Source organism: Schistocerca gregaria, chromosome 1, assembly GCF_023897955.1.
Source record: "Schistocerca gregaria isolate iqSchGreg1 chromosome 1, iqSchGreg1.2, whole genome shotgun sequence".
Lineage (NCBI taxonomy): Eukaryota > Metazoa > Arthropoda > Insecta > Orthoptera > Acrididae > Schistocerca > Schistocerca gregaria.
This window is the reverse complement of record NC_064920.1, coordinates 934,898,963-934,919,919: the sequence shown is the minus strand read 5'-3', so window position 1 is coordinate 934,919,919 and position 20,957 is coordinate 934,898,963.

The following is a 20,957-nucleotide window of genomic DNA, read 5'->3' as shown; positions in this document are numbered from 1 at the left end:
TCGTACTACGAAAATAAGGAATGATGTTTTAGTAACTGTTATAATATTCGATCATATCACGAATGCATAGCGCCAATATTGCGATATTTGTTGATATTTTGCATTTAGTGGTCCACAATCTCTCAAAAATAGGTGCTAGTCTCAGGGGCTTCTTATAGCACACAGCGTTTCAGTTCACAAAGTAGAATGTGGGATGGTAGTGGATCTCAACCAGGGGAATTTCACGTATAGAAATCCTGGCGGCTGGTCCCGGCGGAGGTTTGAGTCCTCCCTCGGGCATGGGTGTGTGTGTTTGTCCTTAGGATAATTTAGGTTAAGTAGTGTGTAAGACTAGGGACTGATGACCTTGGCAGTTAAGTCCCATAGGATTTCACACACACACACAAAAAGAACAGACATCCTGGCTTACAGAATACAGCCTTTATATGTTGAGAAATGATTCTGAAGTAATCTTGGAATCATTATGTATGAAATCTGCCTGTCTGTAACAGTAGGATGGTCTCAGTCAATTTGTGCACTAGTTCCTTTTTGGAGCTGTACTGCTTATTTATTTTCTCTGTCCACTGTACATCTTTGACTATCTAGGCAATATACACGTGTAGGGGTCACCTTGTCAACAGCTGCCGTTTTCAGTCGCAGTATCATAATTTTTGTAGTATCGATAGCTGCGATGCCAAGGCGTAGGTACAAGTTCTTAGGTTGGCACTACGAGACCGGACGATCCACACCGACGACAGCGCCCTTTAGCCGGCCCTCTGCAGCTCTACGAGCGCCGCTCCAGTTGCAGCCCATTTGATTACGAGCAGACCACCGACTAACATTGTTCATTTTCATAGTGGGTGAGCCACTACAGATTTTGCTTGTGTAACCTCTGTTAGCTATGATACACCCTGCTTCGCACCTACATGCTCATCACAACCAAAGTTATGTAACCATATTTTATTACTTGTCTTACCTATAGTAAACATATTTTACGTTACTTGCAGCACCGACGTATTTCTACCTCATCTGCTCCTCCTAGCTTCCTACATTCGACCTACCGTCAAAATTACAGGAGCAGACCCACGCGCCGCCTTCCAGGCGGGATAAAAAACTTTTTGTCAATAGCAACGGCAGATTCGCTTTGCTTGCTTTAAGAAACTTATGACTGTGATGATGGAAAATAGTTGTCCGCTTCTATAGTCTGCAGAGATCGCCTTCATTCCCATCAGATCTCGTGACGTTAAGACCCGCCACCAGCCCAGTACACGCTCACGTGCGACGGACGAATTCTAAATGAATCTGAAGCCAACCACATGCTGGTGACATAGTGATAGCTGTAAAGCATTGTATCTTGGGCAGATATTCAAGCTGTTTCTCGCTGCCAATCTGAAGGAACTACTGGTGAATATAAATTTGCTTTATTATCTTCAGATCATGTAAAAGTACACTCCTGGAAATGGAAAAAAGAACACATTGACACCGGTGTGTCAGACCCACCATACTTGCTCCGGACACTGCGAGAGGGCTGTACAAGCAATGATCACACGCACGGCACAGTGGATACACCAGGAACCGCGGTGTTGGCCGTACAATGGCGCTAGCTGCGCAGCATTTGTGCACCGCCGCCGTCAGTGTCAGCCAGTTTCCGTGGCATACGGAGCTCCATCGCAGTCTTTAACACTGGTAGCATGCCACGACAGCGTGGACGTGAACCGTATGTGCAGTTGACGGACTTTGAGCGAGGGCGTATAATGGGCATGCGGGAGGCCGGGTGGACGTACCGCCGAATTGCTCAACACGTGGGGCGTGAGGTCTCCACAGTACATCGATGTTGTCGCCAGTGGTCGGCGGAAGGTGCACGTGCCCGTCGACCTGGGACCGGACCGCAGCGACGCACGGATACACGCCAAGACCGTAGAATCCTACGCAGTGCCGTAGGGGACCGCTCCGCCACTTCCGAGGACATTAGGGACACTGTTGCTCCTGGGGTATCGGCGAGGACCATTCGCAATCGTCTCCATGAAGCTGGGCTACGGTCCCGCACACCGTTAGGCCGTCTTCCGCTCACGCCCCAACATCGTGCAGCCCGCCTCCAGTGGTGTCGCGACAGGCGTGAATGGAGGGACGAATGGAGACGTGTCGTCTTCAGCGATGAGAGTCGCTTCTGCCTTGGTGCCAATGATGGTCGTATGCGTGTTTGGCGCCATGCAGGTGAGCGCCACAATCAGGACTGCATACGACCGAGGCACACAGGGCCAACACCCGGCATCATGGAGTGGGGAGCGATCTCCTACACTGGCCGTACACCTCTGGTGATCGTCGAGGGGACACTGAATAGTGCACGGTACATCCAAACCGTCATCGAACCCATCGTTCTATCATTCCTAGACCGGCAAGGGAACTTGCTGTTCCAACAGGACAATGCACGTCCGCATGTATCCCGTGCCACCCAACGTGCTCTAGAAGATGTAAGTCAACTATCCTGGCCAGCAAGATCTCCGGATCTGTCCCCCATTGAGCATGTTTGGGACTGGATGAAGCGTCGTCTCACGCGGTCTGCACGTCCAGCACGAACGCTGGTCCAACTGAGGCGCCAGGTGGAAATGGCATGGCAAGCCGTTCCACAGGACTACATCCAGCATCTCTACGATCGTCTCCATGGGAGAATAGCAGCCTGCATTGCTGCGAAAGGTGGATATACACTGTACTAGTGCCGACATTGTGCATGCTCTGTTGCCTTTGTCTATGTGCCTGTGGTTCTGTCAGTGTGATCATGTGATGTCTCTGACCCAAGGAATGTGTCAATAAAGTTTCCCCTTCCTGGGACAAAGAATTTACGGTGTTCTTATTTCAATTTCCAGGAGTGTATTTTCGAAAATCGCCAGTTGTTCATTATTTGTGTGAACTTCATAAAGTGAATCATAAGACAGTATAAAGTTAATCGCTGGTCACCTGATTTTTTGTTCCTCAGAGATTTCGTGTAACGGAAACGTCATTTGTGGATTATCAGATACACACTAGAATCTGTCAAAGCAAACTGTCTATAACCTGATAGTCGTAGTAGATATACTGTATACCCACCATGTAAGGTGCAGTTCATAGCACACTATACAAGAGCGGGGTTCAAATCTCCATTGGTCTCTCCACATTTACGTTTTACATGTTTTACCCAAAGCTACTAAAGAAAGTGCCATGACACTTTATTTTCACAAGACATGGGAAAATTCATCCCCTTGTTCCTTTCGACTCATACCCGACTCTCTACTCATCATCCAAAATCCTCACTGTCAACAGAATATTGAACCCTAATCTGTTTTCCGTTTTTACATACCAACAGAGTTAGACAAAGAGTGTTAGATCTCACAGAGCCGTGAACTTCGAGGATATTAGAGACGGAGCACAAGACTGGATCAGATGAGAAGAGACGAGAAAATTAGGCAATTTCCCATCAGCCATCACAACATTCACCTGAAACGGTGAGGAGTAATTGAAATTTGCAAGACAGTGCAGGGATTTGAACCGCATTCCTCTTTAATAAGCGAGATTTTAATCAATGCCCTAATCTACTAGATTTCTCGACCATCGCTTTCTTTCAGAATGACTTCCTGCCTGAGTAAACGTTGTACTGGAGCTTTCTGGCTACTTCTCTGTACTGAACAGTGGTTACCACTTCTTGAGCGTCGACTGAGTGCTTCATTCTGTCAGTTTCTCTTTCATACATTTCTGTACTGGCACTAATACGAGAAAAGACTGAATAGTGAATGCCCCTGAAAATGTTCACGATTGAATCTTTCACTCTCCACCAATGTTTACACTACAAGTGAACCTTTCGATTAATGGATCTTAAATCAAATCTGTGTCTCACTCGTCAACTCAGAACACTTCCCTCATCAACAGAAAACACTGTTTTAGCACCGCGTATCCGAACAGTACTCTTCTCTTTTACGGCATACCAAAATTCGGAAATAATTATGTTAGAAAATATTTCAAGATCAAGAGAACGAGACCAACACGAAGAAATGAATGGCTACACAACGAAGAAAATTCGCTATAAGTATTTTGTGATAATAATGTTGTCGTGATAGCACCATTGACTGAGCGATGAATCTTGTAGAAAATGCCGAGTAGGGCTTGAAAGTAAAGAAATGTGTCACACTGCCGGGTCGAAAACACTTCCGAAAGCTAATGCATTTAGGAATGGTTCTCAGTAGCAGCTAAATATTACTTCCATTAAAACTGTAGCTACTGGAATCAGTTCAATAATGAGAACTGTAACACTCTCTCCATGGAAAACTTCTGGATGGAATTAAGAGGCAGTGCCTGGTTTCAACATAATCATTTATGTCAAGAATGCATGGCCACACTATTATGTATATTTGACTTTTTAGAAGTAGATTTATTTCAATTTTCCCCCCAGAGTTAGTTAAAATATCAGTCCTACATTGTTTACTGCAAACGGAAGTCCATAAAATGTTCACCTATTCCGATGAAAAGTTAGTTTTCATGCCACATTCTAAACACGAGTAAATAAACCACTTCGCTGAGCAATAATGATCATATTAATATCACGCTCCGTGAAAGAGAGCACACTCACATTCTGCACCCCACGTTTAAACCCAGCTCCACTTAGTTACTGAATTCTTCAAACGCACTGCATCTGCCGTCCACCATCAATAGATTCTTACTTGTCCGCTTGTCTCTTTTTGTCTTTAAATCTTCACCAGGAATTTAATTTCTCTATTTCTTTGTCGGTGTAACTGTAAATCAGGTCTTCCGACAGCTATTGAGAGCTTTTAATGGTGGCTGCTGGTGCACTACACGACGTAATGCTATCAACAATTTCTATTCCACGGTGGATAAGCGCAGTGACTCCAGGTGGACCAGTAAAACGTAGGGATCGATGGAGTGCCGTGGCTTTCTCTGCGAGGCAGCGGCCGTCGCCACCGCTACGCCACGACTCACTGTGCCGCTCCGCGACTCCACAAGTGACCGCTGGGGCCAGACCAGCGTGTCCTCGCGGCTCATTACGGATTCACGGCCGACGGACGTGAAATATTAACGCCGTCCTGCCGCCGCTGCCGCCGCCGCTGCCTCCGGCCAACAGGGATTACTACCACTGTATCCGCTCGGAAGCCGAGGTGTGCAGGTAGGGAAACAATGTCAGCTCCACTCTCCTGGCAAAGTGAGTGTAACTGTCAACTACTTAACAAGTGTAGAATATTTATCCTGATCTATAAGCTCTAAGGTAGGTTAAGAAGATGTCGCTTTTCTGTCATGACATTCCCCTTCAGTTTATTCGTTCCTCGGAAATGTATCTAATGAAAGGATGGAACATATAGAAAATGTTGTGGGGAAGGCTAACCAAAGACTGCGTTTCATTGGCAGGACACTTAGAAAATGTAACAGACGTACTAAGGAGACTGCCTACACTACGCTAGTCCGTCTTCTTTTAGAACACAGTTGCGCGGTGTGGGATCCTTACTAGATAAGACTGACTGAGTACATCGAAAAAATTCAATAAAGGCAGCACATTTTGTATTATCGCGAAATATGGGGGTGAGTGTCACAGAAATTATACAGAATTTGGGATGGACCTCATTAAAAGTAAGACTTTCTCGTTGCGAATGCCAAAATATTTTTTTGACACCGACTTGCATAGGGAGGAACGATCGCCAAGATAAGGGAAATCATAGCTCGTACGGAAAGATATAGGTGTTTATTCTTTCCGTGTTCTATACGAGATTGGAATAATAGAGAATTGTGAAGGTGTTTCGACGAACCCTCTGCCAGACACTGAAATGTGATTTGCAGAGTATCTATGTAGGTGAAGATGTAGAAAGTCTTGAAAACACTTCGTCATACCGATCATTTCCGCCTGCATTGATATGAGAACTGCATACGTCGCTTTTTTTTTTTAACAGGGAAGTACCTGAGAGCAAGAAAAATAGGGAAAATTACTGGCTCTTCATTTACTACGTGCTGTTGAAATTTCAGTTCCTGAATTTTACGCTATAATTCCAGTCCAAAGTGTCATAAAAATGATAATTATAAAAATCTTGCACATAGCCACGCCCCTTTCTTGTTCTGTAGTTTCCTCATATTGTTGATTCCTGCGTCGTTTTCTTACAGCTTTAAGCAATCACAACGCAGGGAATGTCTGTATGCCACTTCAAAACGTTTTTGAAATACTATCACTGCCACTGAAATTGTATTCTTTGGTTTATAGTGCTCGTTTGGAACTGGTTGCAAAGGAGTAACCTTTACGAAAGTAGCTCTATCATTACAATCTGCAGCATTCCCTGTTCCATTAAAGTGTTTGAAAATGATGGGAAGTGTCGTTCTCCTAGACCCATACAGACAACTTGAAAATTAGGTAACTAATAATGAATGAGGACGTCTCTTCAAGCAAGAAAACTGTTGTTCCGAAGAGGAGAATTGATGCATCTGCTATTATTGCCACTCAGTTTGAAAATCTGGTTAACCGAAAAAGACAAACAAAGGAAAGACTGCTAGAAGATGATGCGTTTGCTGCGGTTCGCGCGGCTCCCCCCGTCGGAAGTTCGAGTCCTCCCTCGGGCATGTATGCGCGCGTGTGTGTTGTCCTTCGTGTAAGTTAGTTTAAGCCAGATTCAGTAGTGTGTAACCCTAGGGACCGATGACCTTAGCAGTTTGGTCATATAGTAACTTACTACCGCCACAAAACAGTCTCAAACTATGGATTCAGTTTTTCCGAAACTTAGGCTACATTTTGGAAACTTGATCTACCTCATCTTCACAAACCACTGACGTCAGAGTACATAAGTCTCGTGTGCAATTAGTCAATACTGTGGTGAAATAATCGGTGCAAGAAATTTTCATTTATTACATATCAAGGATTTTATGAAAGAGAAAAGCCCTAAATTTTGGTGAACTTTTTCACAGGTATATGATCTGTAAAAACCAATCAAAAGAACATATCAAGCTTCTATTTCGCAGATATTTGTGATAATGGTATATCAAACTGTTCTTTCTGGTATATTTTCGAAAAAGGAACATTTTACTGACCTTGTTTAAGAAAAATTAGTAGTTTGTAATTAAAACCGTATACTGTCAATAAGTATGAAAACTTGCATGTATACGCACATAACACCATTAACAACTGTGCCAAATTCAATTACATTGCCTTGAAAACTTTAGACTCCATAAAATTTTCTTCGAAGTATTGTGATTTCGCAAACGTCCTTCTACTTTTTCTTAAGAAATAAAAGGTTCATCATAATCAACAATTAAGTATCTCCAAAGTAATTTCAATGCAAATATCAGTATTTAATCTGGAAAAAATATGTGAGGCATGTGAATGACATTTGCAGACCTGGTTTCGTCAATTACATATTCGCCATAGCTCACTAGGTAAAACAACTCTACTCAAACTACGAGGTAATGGGGTTCGCGTCCCAGTCCATTTTGCGCTACTGATCCGTAAAGATACTTCACAATAGCTCACGCTCCAGTATAGAAAAATTTCTAACGGTCCTGCTCTTTTTTTCCTATTTATCAAAATCCAATAGCCTAAGACCCAAATTTAGACTTGACTGGATCTACAGGAATCATCATAAGGCTTATCATACAGAAAACGGTCCAAAAAGCCCTTCCTCGCTCCTTTCTGTTGTCTTTCAAACTGACTCTAATGTTACCGCACTTTCAGTTAATTTTAGTATTGTGGACTTAATTAACTAATCACTGCAATTTGTTTTAATTAAATTGTTGCATTTAGACAGTAGTTTTGAAGACACACTTTGTTGAGTGATAGTAAGTAATGCGATTTTTTATTTATGTCTACAAAGTGAATAAACACACGAGAAACGTTCTCAGCTGTTAAGTGTTGTAATAATTAGAGTACGCCTAGACCGAGATCTAACTAAGGTGTAGGTTAATCAGTATCCGAAGGCACAAGACACACTGCAAAATGTTGGTTGATCAAAATCGTCACTTAATACCTGCTTTTCCATCTTCCTATGCTGTGAAATTTACGACACTGCAGTAAACACAGGTAAGACAGAAGCCAATGCCTACCACTACACATTTCACTTTTATGTTCGAATAAGCTGGAGATACTGTGAAGGTTTGGGATTTCGCTAGAATAGCTCTGCCACTGTGGGATAACAGAAGTTCACTTTAATTTTGAAAAGTAATACCCGGACTGTGTACACAAAGTGTAAAGTTCTAGCTTATTATTGATATTCAATGAAAGAGATGTGAGCTCCGTTTTCATTCGCTGTGTCATATTACATATCTGTACACTGAATATTTTTCAAGCGGAAGTCTTCAATATTCGATATGTTACGCCACAGACGTTCTCTGTACATGCAGCGTGATCTTTGGTTGTCAGCAGCATCGGCGTTGCCAGTGTTGTATAACTGGCAAAGTTATGCAGTTTGCATGAGGCAAATTTTTAGCGTGATTTTTGTTGATAGATTCTGGCCAGTTAGTTTGACTGTCGAGACGAGTTTAAGCAAAATGATCAGCTCACATACTTCGCACTCAGAGTTATAAATTCGTCACTGCTTTACCATTTCAGTAACTAATTGCAGGGAATATTTGTATTTGTTTTTATGAGACGAATTTTGTAAAGATTGTTGTAACTTGTCAAGGAATCAGGGTTTCACAATACAGTTTACGACTGCTAGTCTCTTCTACGTCATTCAGTAAGTTCAACTTCCACCGTCTCCTCATAGAAATTTGTTATGTGATCGTATGTTGGCGCATTGTATTTAACGGAACAATCACACAAAGTAAAGCATGCTGTGCTACGGATAGTTGCGTTTCCTGGCACTCCCATTGGGCAGGATGTGTCTTCTTTAGCTGGTTTGCTGTTGCGCTGCGTGTTGCATTCATCAGTTTCGAGCATTACCGGGTTTCCGTTGCGATAAGGTGAGTCACAGAATTCTGTTAAAACCATTTTAAAGTGACTTTCAGGATACAGTAACATCGGTTACAATGAAGCATTATAATACAACATTGTTATCAAGTTCAGTTTAGGTGAAGTTTAGATCAGATTTCATTTCTTTGGCACACATTCTCATTCTTACAGTGCAGTGCCACGCGTTCGAGTGACTGCCATAAAGGGTTCAAAATTTTATTTACTCAGTTTTGAAACGTAAAACTGCAGAAGCTTTTGGGCAGTTATTCCTCCAAAGCTCGATTTGCAGTTTCATGCAGAATTTGTGCCCGGTTATTTTTGTGTGTTTGAACTGCCAATCACGTACTGTGACGCCTTATACCATTGTTGACGGCATTGCACAGTACAAAATTTTACAGGATACCTCATTTCGTACACAGTTATACGTTTTCTAATTATTTTTTGGAAAAATTAATTACAATGCAGTTACAAAGTTTCAGATGGATTAAGTTACTCCTTTTAGCAGGCAGCCTTTACATAAGCACACCACCTACATTGTTGAGGTTCACGTTACACCACAGTTAATGCACAAGAAACCAGTTTATATATGCAAAGGTTGTTTGAAAATTTTCTATGAATCACCACGAGAGGTCAACGCTACTGGAAAGAGTTGTTCAAGTGATATTCATTGGACTGTTGCCTGGAAACACGTGCCACGTCAGTGCTCTTGGAAGAGAGCTGTGGCGATGCCGTGGCTCTGTTGTTACCGCGTAGTGATTTGCTAAGATGGACAAAAAATTCGAGATTCGAGCAGTGACTAAATACTTCGTAAAGAAAGGTATGAAAGCAAAGGACATTCAAGCCTATTACCAGGATACACTGGGGCACGCTGCTTCTTCATATTAAACTGTTGTCAAGTGGACAAATGATTTTAAATTTGGTCTGAGAGCTTACGTGATGATCCGCGCAGTGGTGGGCCAGAAATCGTTGCAAAACTGCACAAGATGGTCATGAAGGATCGTCCATTTAAAGTGCGTGAAATCGATCACATTTGCCAGATGTTATCTGAAAGGGTGTATCACATTGTAATTTAAGAATTAGAAGTGAAAAAATTATCTAAAAGATGGGTGCCACAAGTCTTAACACTGGATCAAAAACGCATGATAATAGACTTGTGGAAATTACAAAACTAAAGTATGAATTGTTGCCACACTTTCCTTATTCACCTGATATGGCTCCGTCAGATTTTCATCTTTTTCCAAATCTGAAAATTTTTCTTGGTGGACGAATATTTACTTCAAACGAAGAATTGCTAACCGGAGTTGACAACTATTTTTCAGGCCTGGAGGAAACTCATTTTCGAGATGGGATCAAGGCAATGGAGCATCGTTGGACCAAGTGCAGTACTCTAGAAGTTGACTAATTCACAAGTAAAAAACGTTTAGTGATGTAAGTACTTATTTTCTATTGCGTTCAGAGATCTTTTCAAATCACATTCGTACAACAACAGGAACGCTTTTGCGAGTGAACGAATAACAACAATAATACTAGCAATAAGAAACTAATAAAGAGTAAATTTTAGCGTAACAGAAGATAGGTGACGATTAAAAATAAAAATAGTTGGCACTGTGAAAAGATTTTCTTTGCATTTTGTTTCTGAATTCGGCTCTGCCTATTTACAGAGAAAAAAGCTGAAGTCAATCAAATCAGTAGGCTGACTTGATCTGAACCAGGAACTGTTCTTACCCTACATTACGAGACGAGCGTGACGCCACGGAGCAAAAACGACACTGCTTCGTTTAGCTCCCTTCCATTGCTCTGATGGTAGTTCATTGAGACAGCTCACAAAATGAAACAGAGTGCCAGTTGAATCACCTCCGTAGGTTCGAAAAGTTAAATTTGCGATCGCTGTGTCATATAAACACAATGACTATTCAAATTAAGTCGTTAGTATGTAAAGAGAATAATACGAGAATTTTGCATGATCACTCAGCACCAATCTCGAATGTGAGTGAACGATTACGAGATGTGAAACGTCATCAGCAGTACTGCCAAGTGTAAGCCTCACAAGCAGTATGAAGAACGTCATGGACAGGTCACAATGCTCTCACTGCCTACCACAGCCCGCTCCACCCAGCCCTTTGAGGTGCTACGCTACCATACGCCGATCTAAGGTTAAGCCTGAAACTCACAGCTGTTTACACCATTGAAATACAAATGATTTGCTGTTTTATCCCGTTAAGATTAGTTCTTTCTAGTATGAATATTTGAGCGAAACAGCGAAATACTCTTCAGTGTGGACCTCAGATGCGCTATGTCCCCGGTCTTCACTCATATACCAGTTGAATATAAGGAATGCGAATTAGAAAGTAGGCACATTATAACTATGCGGACAAGGCACTGCTGTAGCAAAAAATCACTCCTTAGCACAAACGTAGCTGAGGAAGGCAGCTCGCAAAGTGAAAGGCGAAAGCAGAGGAAGCTTATTCGTGATATGATCTTCTTGGAGTCAAAAAACGTTGCATCACTAATTTAGTGCAATATCTTTATTGGGATTTATTCAGAACATTTCATCAAGATGACAAGAAAAAGTCAAGCGAATATAGCAGAATAAACAAGTACCACAGCCGCAGATGACTATTTTGACAACAGAGTTGCCAATATAGGCTACATAGTTGCAAAGTCTCCGTTACGGTCTGTCGATTTGGGGGGAGGAGACCAAACTGCGAGGTCATTTGTCTCATGGGATTAGGAAAGGATGGGAAAGGAAGTCGGCCGTGCCCTTTCAAAGGAACCATCCCGGCATTTACCTGAAGCGATTTAGGGAAATCACGGAAAACCTAAATAAGGATGGCCGGACGCGGGATTGAACCGTCGTCCTCCCGAATGCGAGTCCAGTGTGCTAACCACTGCGCCACCTCGCTCGATTTCCTCCGTTACGCTAGTGGCAAGAGGAATGTGTTTTCATAACTGGAATCTTGTTTTCTCCTGTTGATATTAATAAATGTCCCATACGTAAAGAGAAGCCCCATAAAATTACTGTAACAGAGCACGGTATATATCTTTTCCCGGAGGTGGAAAATTCATGAAGGGAGCCCCAGAGGTCATCTCACTATCTAGCGACTCTTTATAGATATATTTACTGTAAGCAGTTCTAATAGTATACGGAAATTCAATTTATCGAGTCACAGCTTTATTAAAATTATTTGAAGAGATTTTACCAGCAATTAATCGTTTTCGTGTTACGTTTCGTGAGTACAATCAAGAACCAGGATTGCATACCACTGTGTACCGCTATAAGCTGAACGTCTGTAAACTCTTTAGTTTCGATTTGATATTACGAGCTATTTTCACGGTATTTAATGTTAAGTTAAGGAAACTATGCCTGCCGCACACTGGTTGCACAGTTTATTATAAGTGGTTGCTACTGTGACTATTTCCTTTCTATTCACGATGTCAGTCTGCGTTACATAATTGATTCTGGCGTCGCGGGTTTTTGATTACAGGACATAGTTTCAGTATATCAAGTAGACCTTACTGCTGGCTATCTTAGTCCAGTTTCTAAAACATTACACCGCTTGCAACTTTTTCGCATTAAAATATTGTGCTTATGGGTGAGATAAGCAGTGGAGCAATCTAATAATAATGGATAGGGTGTCTGCACAGTTAATTCAGTGAACAAGAAATACCAGTTCCAGTAGTGTCACCAACAAATGTAGCAGCAAAAGAGAAACGGTCTGATAATTTAAACCAAAATTCAGATCACATCAGTGACATATGCTGTTATCAAAACTGGTTTGATCCGTTGTATAACGGTGTTCAGAAATATAAAGTCAGTGATTATACAAATTAACTGTCATTGATATTTGATTTGTTTTATGAAGAGAGGCTTCCTTATGCCTTTTTGCACTGGATTGTAATTCGTCGTTGAGGTGGAGACTGTCCCCACATAGAGCGCTTTTCATTATAAAAAAATAATGACAAAAATGGGGGATTTGTGTATACCAAAGTAGTACAAGTCGTTCAGGCCGTGAATCGACAAAAAGTGATACTAGATAAATAACAACACGCTATGTTTTCCTAGAAAAGGTGCGAGCATATTTCCTTTACGGACAGATATCTAGGACAGACAAAATAGTTTCGTTACGGATGAGACTACTGAAGCTTGCTGCAAACAGCGTCTTCGTACAGTGAACATTTAGGTAACCGGTTCCCCACATTATCCGTATCTCCTTATCCCACAAAAATACTTTTAAGTCTACTATGCTATAGAAACGCCAAGAAGCAGACGAGCTCCTAATACAACAGAACCTTACAGCGAACTCTCAGAAAGTCTTCAGTCATAGGTTTCAAAGAATTGCAGGACAGTACAATAAAAAACACTTCGCCACTAGAGAGGACTGCTTTCTTCAAGGGACAAGTGGACAGTGGTACTCTTGGAATACTTTTCAGAGGAATTGGTATACAGACAACAGCACTTTCTCTGCTTCCTTCACCATGACAAAGAGGAAGCAACTGAGACTTACAAGAAGGTGAATTATGACCCAGCTACCGAGCTAACCACCACGTTCGATAATTTCGACATTTTTGCCAACATTTTTGGCAGCAAAACAGGAAGAGACAGCGGGTTACACAGTCATAACAACAGTAGACTATTAGTAGTAGCGTCACATACATACGGCCAACGAACTTCTCTGACAAAATTTCAAAGGTTGTTCAGGGATATTTTCCGCTTAGATGCAATGGATGATTATTTACAGATTAATAAAGTAGCTATGATTCATTTTGTTTATTACAGATTACCTATTTTCCTGTGAATGTACCTTAATACAGTGGAAGTATATCTAATGTTCAGTTTATTACCAACACAGACAACAGAATACTACGAATAATGCAGCAAACCCTCATAAGAAGCATGTACAGTTTGTGGTCGTCGCTGCTACACGAGTAACTTCGTATATCGTCATTGATCCACTCTATCACTTGATTGGATGAGTCCATACACGAATTACGTATCGGTCCATTCCCCAGAAAAACCTAACCACAATGCTGTGTAGCATTGTTAATTTACAACTAACATGGCTGGAAAAACAAAAGCTTCACAAAACCTAGCAGCACTGAATGGGAGTTTGAGGGCAAATAGAAATGGGTGTACCACTATTCTCATCAGTAAGGATTATGACTGGTTGGAGGACAGGTTTGTCTCCTTACAGAGATCACAGCGCATGCAGTCGATAATGCATTATATTTCTATTCGAACACAGGTGCAAAAGTAAGTGATCGCAGGAAATCTAACATGATAGTCACTAAGTCACTAGCTCACGGACGTCTCGGGGGACAATGTTGTGGCACCAACACAATATTACAATGAGAGAAGTGCTCGTCGTTTTTACATCTGTTAGACCTGAAGATGACGAGCAGCTCTCTCGTTGAAACGCTTTTCACCTTTCTCAAGATTATCCTACGCGACACCCGTGAACAACTGAAGCAGTCTCAAACATCAGGAGCCACTCTTCAATTATTCCAAAATATTCCCAAAATACCACGGAACTACTTCCCAAATATGGTTATCACGGTTTGGGTTCGCCCCGTATACCAATCTTTGACTTACTTTGACGCAATATTAGACCAAGAACGATTCCGTGGTCAACTAGAAATGGCTGGCAAGTCGAAACTGGTGTAGTCACGGAAATATTTTGAGAACTTGGCTGTCATAAGCTTCATTGTGTTTCAACAATGGTTACCACCTCTGAGCTTTTAACTGGCATATCAATGCCGAAACTCGAAAAAACGCACTGTTCCGGGATAACGAATATACCGATTAAAATAGTTGCGTCAGCGCAGGAACTTAAGAGATTGCTTAAGGTAACTCAGCTCTTCTGGCTAATTGGTATCCGTCGTCGTCTGTTCCCGCGACAGTGCTGTCAATAAACAGCCTACTGAACGACATGGGCCAGCAGTGCCAGTTTTTAACTATCGAGGTTGACCAAGTAAACATCTGTCCGAAATCAAGTCAGAGGAATACCGCGATGAGTATTCCGAAAATGTTTGGCTGAATTTCCTCGACATTCCTTGTTCCTGTTCACTGTACACATGTTATTACATTGTTGATGACATGACATTAAACTCCAATCCTTCTCTTTCATTCTTTCAGTATATTCCAAACGGATATAAAATGAGGATGTAGCACCTAGCTAAATGTGGGATAACAATTTTAGCTTACCTTTCCATGACACCATCACAGCGTTCACTTGACGTAATTTAGGGAAACTACTTGAACCTGCAAACGAAAGCTGGTAAGAAGTTATATTAACACATCACATCAAGAGATAAATGTTCTAATAGGTAAAAAAAAAGTTAGGTTCGGCACAAAAAATGCGTCACGTATTATCCAGCGGCAGTAATAAATAGCAACAAAGCAACAAAAAAATACTACAGCAAATGGGTAAACTGCTCGAAGATCGGACAAGCAGACTGCTTATACTAGAAATGTTGTCACGAGTTCTGTAATCCCACTGACAAGAAAAAAAAAAAACAAAAAAAAAAACGATGCAACTAGAGCAAAAAATAAGACCATCATTTGCTCTATGTTACATTTTGTTACCTGTTATCTCCCGGAGCTGGGTGCAAAAACATCATCCCGAAACCATAGAGACCGAAAATTTTTTAATTAAATTTTGGGCAGTCTGCCGTAAATCCATCCACTATAACGTACATCACAGTTACGGTACCCATCAGTACTTTATAATAAAATTTTGTCAAACTAGAGATAAGAGACCATTGAAGAAGCGCTAGAGTTAATTTGTTCAATAAGAATATACAAGATGCACAAAAGATGAAAGATAAAAACAGCTGACAGACATGTGAACGATTTTTTCTACAGGTTTTTAAAAAAGTTAAATATGTTGATGTTAAATGTAGTCGACCTACTGAACGTGGGCTCTCCAAGCTGTACATCTCAAGCAGAAGCTGATTTAGAAACATAGGTAAACTTAAGCACAATGTAAGTGAAGTACTTCAAATATAAAAAAGAGAGCTAGTCATGTCGATGCATTAGGCACGGAATGAAACACTTTTAGCAGAACAGCCGAGTTGATGGAAAACTGGCAGCACCTGTGAGGGAAGTTTGTGATACGCTGTCCTTGACTAGCAGCACGTACAAGATGGCAACTGTCTAGCTTCAGAATTTTGTGTTTTGGTTTGTGCAGAAAAGGAATATTAAGATTAGTATACATCTATGGTAAATGATAATTACAGATCAATCAAACAAGTGTTTCTTATAAAAACGAAATCAAATAACGATATAGAGGCAGGAACACCTCTGAAAGTTTACGAGACCATCCCGAGGAACACGAATAACTGTGTCGGTAACAGATAGATAAAATACACTGAGAGTGTCAGAAATATTTTAAGCTTATTAAAAGTTTGACCCCATCGTTCGTACGGGATAAATACTAAAAAGGGGATTAACTGCAAGAGGTGATTACTGACAGGAAAGGGAACAAAAAAAACAATCACCAAACGTCCCGAAATACACTGCAACAAAGCAATCGGTACTGGTACATTGCATAAATGATATTTATAATTTATTATTTAATTGATACATATTTGGCCAATGAGATAGCATTAATTAACAATATTACTGTTTTGTTTCTGGTTTATTTCAGCCAGTAGAATCACAGTGGTGCGTTGTACACTCCAGGATCAAGCTGAAATGGTTTCCGTCTGCGGTGAAGCGCTTGGGAAGTGGCCAGAGCTCACGCGGGGCTATCACGTCACTTAACGCTATAAGCACCAACTCATAAAACATTTGCATCCGGTTTTCGGCTTGTAATCATCGGCCCTTCAGAGAGATAAACAATGACGATATGTTAACGCACCAGCACTGAAGCCGCACTTTATTCACGATATTGAGAATAATTCCCAGTACAAGGTAGAAGCACTTAGCATAGTGCACCTTAAATGATGGGATTATTGCCCACCGTCTACTAGGACCATCTTCTTTGCCAAAACTCTGTAATGCATTTACGTATGTGAAATTCCGGCACGACAGTCTGCCTCTTTTACAGGACAACGTGTCTGCAGCAAAACAACATTGTGATGAAGCCTCATGGTGCACCAGTCCATTTATGCGTCATTGTTGTCCTGCAACGCAACAAAGTCTCCCACAGGAAATGGATAGGACGAAGACGTTCTTGCGCTTGGCAACCTCGATCACCGAATTTGTACTTGTGAAACACCTGAAAGACGTGTGGTGAATCAGCTGTTGGCAGGCAGCCTTCACCTCCTCGCTAGTCAGCTAGAGCCTGTAACGGTTGTAAATAGTGACTAGTTCATGAAGCGATTTTTGAACACTTACTTGCATTACACCCAATGGCAGCAACTCCGAACATCTTTCGTAACGTGACAGAAGTCGATAACGTGTAATATATAATTTAGTGTACCGATACTGATACTGATGTAGAATCACCGATATTTTCTGGGCTTTTGTTGATACATTTTTGATCCTTTTGCTGTGAGAAATCGTCATATCAAGTTTATTCACTTACTTAACGTTCACTCTATACACGGGAAACAGGGGAGTATGGTATAGTTATTTCATTCCGTATGAATCGTCATCTCCATCTCCATCTACGTGATTTCTCTGCTATTCACAATAGAGTGCCCGGCAGAGGGTTCAATGAACCACTTTCAAGCCGTCTCTCTACCGTTCCACTCTCGAACGGCTTGCGGAAAAGACGAGCACTTAATTTTTTTCTGAGTGAGCTCTAATTTCTCTAATTTTATCGTGATGATCATTTCTTCTTATGTGGGTGGGTGCCAACAGAATATTTTCGCAATCGGAGGGGAAAACTGGTGATTGAAATTTCATGAGAAGATCCAGTCGCAACAAAAAACGCCCTTGTTTTGATGATTGACATTCCAATTCACGTTTTGTGTCTGTTGCACTATCTCCCCTATTTAGAGATAGTACAAAACGAGCTGCCCTTTTTTAAACTTTTTCGATTTCATCCGTCAATCCTATCTGATGCGGATCCCACACCGCACAGAAATACTCCAGAATAGCGCGGACAAGCAGTCTCTTTAGTACACCTGTTGCACCTTCTAAGTGTTCTGCCAATGAATCGCAGTCTTTGGTTTGTTCTACACACATCACTATCTACGTGATCGTTCCAGTTTAGGTTATTTGTAATTGCAATCCCTAAGAGTTTAGTTGAATTTACCGCCGTTAGATCTGTGTGACTTATCACGAAATTTAGCAGATTTCTTTTAGTACTCATGTGAATTACTTCGCACTTTTCTTTATTCAGGGTCAATTACCACTTTTCCCACCATACAGATATCTTACGTAAATCATTTTTCAATTCGTTTTTACCATCTGATGACTTTACAAGACGGTAAATGTCCTCATCATCTGCAAACGATCTAAGAGGGCTACTCTAATTGTCTCCTATGTCGTTAAAATATATATCAGGAGCAATAGAGGGCCAATAACGCTTCCTTCGGGAATACCGGATACTACTTCTGTTTTATTAGATGAGTTCCACTTATTACTACGAACGGTGACCTTTTTGTCAGGAAATCACTAATGTAGTCGCACAACTGAGGTTGTACTTCCGTGGGCACGCAGTTTGGTTAGAAGCCGCTTGTGAGGAACTGTGTCTAAAGGCTTTTGGAAATCTAAAAATATGGAATAAATTTGACATCCCCCGGCGACAGCAATTCTTACTTTATGGGCATAAGTAGCTAATTCTGTTTAGCAAGAAAGATATTTTCTGAATCTGTGCTGACTATGTGTCAAGAAATCGTATTCTTCGAGGTAATTCATAATGTTCAACCAAAGTATATGTTTAAAAAACTTACTGCAAATGGACGTTAGTGATACGGGCCAGTAATTCAGCGGATTACTCTTACTTCCCTTTTTGGGTTTGACTTGAGCATTTTTCCAGTCTTTAGGTGTGGTACTTCTGTGAGCACGCGGTTGTATATAATTGCTAAATATGGAGCTTTTGCATCAGCATACTCTTAAAGGAACTTGACTGGTATACAATCTGGACCAGAGACCTTGCTTTTATTGATTTAAGCTGCTTTGCTTCACTGAGGATATCTACTCTTATGTTTCTCATCTTGGCAGTTGTCCTTGAGTGGAATTCAGGAATATTTATTTCGTCTTTTTTGGTGAAGGGGTTTCGGAAAACCATGTTTCATAACTCTGCTTAAGTGGCATTGTCATCTGTGACTTCACCATTGTTATCGCGCAGTGGCGGTATTGATTGCGACTTGGCACTGGTGTGCTCTTTGTATTGTAAGATGGCAAGAACTATGCCCCTTACATGAAGTCATTATAGATCACCTAACTCACGTTGTGCAAACAGTAGAGCTGAACAAAAATGACTGACAAGGCACAATGCATCTTGTAGAGGGTATAGTATGGAGGTATTGGAATAATTAATGTCGGATGATGGTTTTAAAGTAATTCACACGACATCAAAATTTTGTGGAAATGCTTCGATTTACGGGAGGCTAGTTTATCCCAGGGAAGCATTCATAGTTGACCATGGCTGGCTGGGGAGCAGCGAACCGAAGTGACAATGGGCAGCTTAAGGCTGCTCAAGCTCTGAGAAAGCAGTAATGGGGCACGACCTCCAGCTGCCTTATGATGAATGACAGAGACTGGGTGGTTGACCCCATGCTGGTGTACCGACAGAATGAAATACGCCGGCCTCTGCTGGGGATGTAGGACCAAGTAATTTGAAGTACTCTCCTGGGAGTCAGAATTCCCGGAAAATTGGTGGTTTGTGAAGACGCTACATTTCATGGGTGGCTTCGGAGGAGCTAAATAGCAGAAGTTGAGAGGAAGGGAAATTTTGTGGGAATTTGTTCACTTCTCAGAGCAGGCACTCATTGGCGCTGGGAACTGACGCATAATTAACGTGACTTGCGCTGCAATTGGAGTAAGTGATTTTGCTGGAGGGGAAACCGAGGTGAAGAGTGGACTGGGAGAAGTCTCCATAGGGGTCTTCCATTCCCAGCTTGCATAGAGTGCGGACATGGCGTTCTTACTCAGCTTGCCAGAGAAAGAGTGAGCATCTCTGCAGTTGAGGACTTAGCAAATGGAACGATTGAGCTTGGAGATAGAAAGTTTGGTTTCAGCTATGTATTGGGCAAGGTAGCTAAGAGTGAATAGATGAGCACAGCCTTGCACCACCACGAGGTCAGCCAATGTCCTAACAACGACGATGCCCCGTCACGCTGAATTGCGTGATATTACACCCGCTCTGGCTTGAATTAGGCCACTTATTAATTTGTAGGATCACTTTGGTAAAGTTTCCACAAGGGTTTCGTGGGCCGTGTATTGGGGAATTCTTCTCCCACTTCACATATAGCCTGGGTCAGTCGATAGAAATTAATTTTTATTCATTGCGCTTTACTCCATGCAAACGCAATTTATTACCACTGCCTGTTAGGAGAGTCATGTAATGTGATGACTGAAGGTCGTGAGTTAAAATAAATTTGTGCTAATCGACTGCATCTGTTTTCAATCAAGTACTTGAAATCCCAAGTCAGTTTCTTAATTAATTTTATTTTCAACATTTGCAGCTGGTGTTCAATAGCTGAATATAACACCAATGTGCACCCCTTTTTAATTAAAAGGGATCAATTCTGAATCAACTAATGTCAACACTGCCACCGCAGTTTAATCAGGAGTCACAGGGCCTTATTACTTCCTTTGCGTTATCCGACATTGCGGCGGTTTTGCACTCTCACACTGAATTATGCTCTATATTTCGAACTTCTCCAGTACTTTGCCAAACTAGACGAAGAGTTTGTAAATAATGGAAAGGAACAGCAAGTAATTACTCATAGGAAGTGTTTGCTAAAATCTCATGTGGCTACAGAGCGTCGGCATACAGGGCGGATGTCTTGAAGAGAACGCTCCCCGACTTGACGTACTTGCTCCCAGAACTGATTTAGTGTGATGGGTATCCTGATTAACTGGGTGCAACTACGGCGATCCGCGGTGCTGCACTGACAAGCCTGCGACGACACCTGGGTTCGCCCACCAGGCTCTCCCTGGCCTTGCGCTCTCAGCAGC